Source organism: Mirounga leonina, unplaced genomic scaffold, assembly GCF_011800145.1.
Source record: "Mirounga leonina isolate KUSES-001 unplaced genomic scaffold, KU_Mleo_1.0 Mir_94, whole genome shotgun sequence".
Lineage (NCBI taxonomy): Eukaryota > Metazoa > Chordata > Mammalia > Carnivora > Phocidae > Mirounga > Mirounga leonina.
This window is the reverse complement of record NW_023270855.1, coordinates 42,453,923-42,459,467: the sequence shown is the minus strand read 5'-3', so window position 1 is coordinate 42,459,467 and position 5,545 is coordinate 42,453,923.

The following is a 5,545-nucleotide window of genomic DNA, read 5'->3' as shown; positions in this document are numbered from 1 at the left end:
TGAGCCACCCAGGCGCCCCAAAAAACTGATTTTAATAGTCAATAGTAAATGAAAATTTACTGATACATGTTTCTAATATTAGTTCGTGTCATTGTTTCTTTTATCCCACTCCCTTCCTTTGGGTTAACTTTTCTTCTGAGAAGCACATTCTCTAGTTCTTTCAGTAAGGGTCACTGGCTGAGACCATCTCTTACTCATTAGGGAACGGAAAATGTATTTACCTTTTCCTCATTCTAGCAAGAATTTAGCTGGATATAGAATTCTAAGTTGACAGCTATTTCTCAGCAAATTGCAGGTTACTCCATTGTCTATCTATTATTGCTGTGAAGAATGTTTGTTGTCAAATTGCTTTCCACTGTGAGTTTTGTGCCTTTTCTCTCTGGTAACTTGTAAGATTTATCCTTAATGTTCTGTAGTTTCCTTGCACTGTGTCCAAGTGATTACTTTTATTTATCCTGCATGGCATTCAGTGTGCATATTTGTTCTAAGGAATGTATCTTCAATTCTGGAACATTTCCAAACATCGTGTTAAATGCAGTATTACTTCTGTGCAGTCCCTCCAGTAATCTTTTGCAACTTATATTATACACTTATATTGAAGCCCTTCAATCTAGTCTTCGTTTTTTAATTGTTCTTTTTCATTTTTTTCTTAGTAATGAGCTGTTCACTCAGAATATAACATAACTTTACAATTCACTAAACCTCTCTCAGCACTAAGACCTATCAAGAGTTCATGACATCTATGTTTATTCAACAATTGCATTTCTAATTTCTAAGATTTCCATCTGGTTCTTTTTTTTTTTTTTTTTAAAGATTTTCATTTATTTATTTGAGAGCGAGAATGAGAGAGAGAGAGAGCATGAGAGGGGGAGGGTCAGAGGGAGAAGCAGACTCCCCGCCGAGCAGGGAGCCCGATGCGGGACTCGATCCCAGGACTCCAGGATCACGACCTGAGCCAAAGGCAGTCGCTTAACCAACTGAGCCACCCAGGCGCCCCTCCATCTGGTTCTTTACATATTTATCTGTCACCTTTTCATTTCTGATGACTTTTATTTCATAATTTCTTTTTTTTTTTTTAAAGATTTTATTTATTTATTTGACAGAGAGAGAGAGCACAAGCAGGGGGGGTGGCAGGCAGAGGGAGAGGGAGAGGCAGGCTCCCTGCTGAGCAGGGAGAGTCAACGTGGGACTCAATCCCAGGACCCCAGGATTATGACCTGAGCCGAAGGCAGTCGCTTAACCAACTGAGCCACTCAGGCGCCCCCATAATTTCTTATTCTTTAAAAATAGGTATCCTTCCTTTATGTCTGGATATTTTTTTTTTTTAAGATTTTATTTATTTATTTATTTGAGACAGAGAGAGAGACAGAGAGCATGAGAGGGAGGAGGGTCAGAGGGAGAAGCAGACTCCCTGCCGAGCAGGGAGCCCGATGCGGGACTCGATCCCGGGACTCCAGGATCATGACCTGAGCCTAAGGCAGTCGCTTAACCAACTGAGCCACCCAGGCACCCTATGTCTGGATATTCTAAAATACATATTTTAAAGTTATTATCAGGTTACTCCATTATTTTCATTTTAATTGCAGTGAGTTGGCGCTTCGGTGGCTCAGTCATTAAGCATCTGCCTTCAGCTCAGGTCATGATCCCAGGGTCCTGGGATCAAGCCCCGCATCGGGCTCCCTGCTCGGCGGGAAGCCTGCTTCTCCCTCTCCCACTCCCCCTGCTTGTGTTCACTCTCTCACTGTGTCTCTGTCAAATAAATAAATATTAAAAAAAAAATAAATAAATAAATAAATAAAAAAGCCCATATTGGAGCACCTGGGTTGAACATCTGCATTCAGCTCAGGTCATGGTCCCGGGGTCTTGGGATTGAGTCCCTCATCAGGCTCCCTGATCAGTGGGGAGTCTCTTTCTCCTCTGCTTCTCTCTCTCTGTCTCACATGAATAAAATCTTTAAAAAAAATAATTAAAAAGCCCGTATGTTGGTCCTTTGGCAGTACCATGGTTAACAGTGATAGCTAAAAAGCAGCCTGGGGGGTGCCCACCTGGGGGGTGCAGCATGCTACTCTTGATCTTGGGGTTGTGAGTTCGAGTCCCACACTGGGCATGGAGCCTACTTGGAAAAAAAAATAAAGCTTAAAAAAAAAAAGCAGCCTAGAAGCTATACATTCTCTTTCCAGTTTTAGCAATAAATATTTTCTAATATTTCTAATATTTTCTAAGTTGTGAGAACAACTGATTTGTACAATTTGGCCAATGATGTTAACTAGAGCTTTTGTCAGAAATAATTGATTTATAAATGTTCACTGCATACCAAAAAATGTGATACTCCATTACCCAAATCCCCCTATTTCTGCAGTTTGGGGCCAAAAAATCAACCCAAGGCTTTGAAAGAAGTCCACATAAATGAAATATATTCATGTTTCAATGTTGTAGTGATACCAAACTTAAAATACTGATGCAAAGGACAGGGATAAGTTTCGATTTACTCAAAGGAATTTATCTATATTTAAGTATAATGCAAATGATATTAAGGATTTACTGGCCTTTTGAGGTATAAAATTGGTTTTGTGGTTGTGCTGAATAAAATCTTATAGAGACACACTCTGATATAATTACAAATGAAATGGTATGATTTGATTTAAAAAATCTGGCGTGGTGGACATTGGGTCATGGTCAGGAACTACGCAGGTGCAGGTCTGGAGTTTTACCCAATTTACAAGCTAGACTAGTAGCTACTCTGTTACTATTTCATAGGTGCTGATAGAAGACACGAGACTCCTGGGTCAGACACAAGGGACTTCAACCACAGCAAAAGCAGTAGCCAGAGCTTCATGTTGGTTTGTAACAGTTCCCTATGCCCTCAAGTTTCCTGGGTGTGATTCGAAAGCGCTGACCATAGTTGTCTGCTCACACAGTGTTTCATTATCAGAGGGGAACACTGAGCTTGGGAGATTCCATTTTTATAGCAAGTGGAAGTTAAGTCTGCCTTTTGTCCGAGGGGAGACAATACTTCATCCCTCAAGGTTTCTTGATGAAAACACAACTGGGGGAGCCTGGGTGGCTCAGTTGGTTAAGCAACTGCCTTCGGCTCAGGTCATGATCCCAGGGTCCTGGGATCGAGCCCCGCATCAGGCTCCCTGCTCAGCTGGAAGCCTGCTTCTCCCTCTCCCACTCCCCCTACTTGAGTTCCCCCTCATGCTGTCTCTCTCTCTCTCTGTCAATTAAATAAATAAATAAAATCTTAAAAAAAAAAAAAAGAAAACACAACTGAACAACAGCCCAAGTGAATAGCAGGTAGGGCGTTGAATTCTTGGTATATCCAAGAACTTTCAGGGACACACAGGGCCCATGGCAGAACATATACTATCTTGTTACTTTGTCTATGTTTGAAATTATTATGGAATTATTATCTAATTGTAATGTAAATAAACGTTTTAAAAAGAAATGTACATCTGAGTTTAATATATTTGAAAATGCATGCAACGTTAGCTAGCACAGGTGTGTTAATGGCTACCATTATAACCAAATTTCTTTCTCAGGAGCCCTGTACACTCCAAATGCTTTATTTTTATTTTTTAAATTTTTAAAATTTTTTTTTTTATTTTTTAAAGATTTTATTTATTTATTTGAGAGAGAGAGAATGAGAGAGAGCACATGAGAGGGGGGAGGGTCAGAGGGAGAAGCAGACTCCCCGCCGAGCAGGGAGCCCGATGCGGGACTCGATCCCGGGACTCCAGGATCATGACCCGAGCCGAAGTCAGTCGCCCAACCAACTGAGCCACCCAGGCGCCCTATTTTTATTTTTTTATTACCATAAAAGGAATATACTTTTGGCCACCCAAAAGCCAACAATGTAGAAGAGTATAAAATGAAAACTAAGAGACTCTGCTGTAGCTGCCCCTAATATAGGGGCACCTGGCTGGCTTGCTCAGTAGAGCGTGTGACTCTTGATCTCCGGGTCGTGAGTTCAAGCCCCATCCTGGGTGTAGAACTTATTTAAAACAACAACAACAACAACAACAACAACAACAACAAACAGCTCTGATATATTCTTACAGAAATGTTCTATGCTTAGATAAGCATATGTACAAACACATGGTCTTTTAAAAACACAGTTGGAATTATAAACACACAATCATAAAACATGACTTTTTAAACTCAACATTTCCTGGATATTTTTCAGTGTTTGCACACTAGACCTAACTCATTCTTTTAAATTGCTGCATACTACTTCGTTTAATTGATGTTATTATGGACTGATTTGTGTCCCCTCTAAATTCATATGTTGAAACTCTAGCCCCCAGTGGGACTGTATTTAGATAGGGTCTTTAGGGGGGTAATTAAGGTTAAATGAGGTCATAAGAGTGGGACTCTAATCTGATAGGACTAGTGTCCTTAAAAAAGGAAGACACCAGAGACCTCTCTCTCTCCACACAATCACAGAGGAAAGGTGATGTGAGGGCACAGCAAGAAGGCAAACACCTGCAAGCCAGGAATAAAGGCCTCAGCAGAAAGCAACTCTGACGGCACCTTGACCCTGGACTTCTAGCCTCCAGAACTATGAGAAAGTAAATTTCTGTTGTTTAAGCTGCCCAGACTGGGGTATTTTATTATGATAGCTGAAGACTAATACAGATGCATTCTATTTAATGCAACCAGCCTCTTAATAAGGGATAGGTAGGTTTTTTAAAAAAATATATTACACGGGGCGCCTGGGTGGCTCAGTCGTTAAGCGTCTGCCTTCGGCTCAGGTCATGGTCCCAGGGTCCTGGGATTGAGCCCCGCATCGGGCTCCCCGCTCGGCGGGAAGCCTGCCTCTCCCCCCTCCACTCCCCCTGCCTGTGCTCCTCTCTCACTGTCTCTCTCTCTGTCAAATAAATAAATAAAATCTTAAAAAAAATATATATATATATATATATTACAAATAGGGACGCCTGGGTGGCTTGGTCAGTTAAGTGTCTGCCTTCAGGTCAGGTCATGATCCCAGGATGCTGGGATCGAGTCCCGCATTGGGCTCCCTGCTCGGCGGGGAGTCTGCTTCTCCCTCTGCCGGCCGCTCCCCCTGCTTGTGCATTCTCTCTGACAAATAAATAAAAATTTAAAAAATATGTATATTACAAATAATGCAGCAATGAATTTTCTTTTTTTTTTTTTAAGATTTTATTTGGGGGAGAGAGAGAGCACACACAAGCAGGGGGCGGGGCAGAGAAGGAGAAGCAGACTCCCGCAGGGAGCCCAAAGTGGGGCCCAGTGCAGCGCCCAATGCGGGCCTCGATGTGGGGCTCCATGGGGGGCTCTATCCCAGGACCCTGGGATCATGACCTGAGCCGAAGGCAGACACTTAACCGACCGAGCCACCCAGGCGCCCCAGCAATGAATTTTCTTACATATATATGGGGATATGGTTAGATAAACTCCTAGAACTGAAATGAGTCAAAGGGCATGAACATTTTAAATCTGACACTGCCAAACTACCCTCTGAATAAGTACTACCAATTTACAGTTCCCGCAATAGTGTATGAGTGCTTGTCTCCCAAGTGGA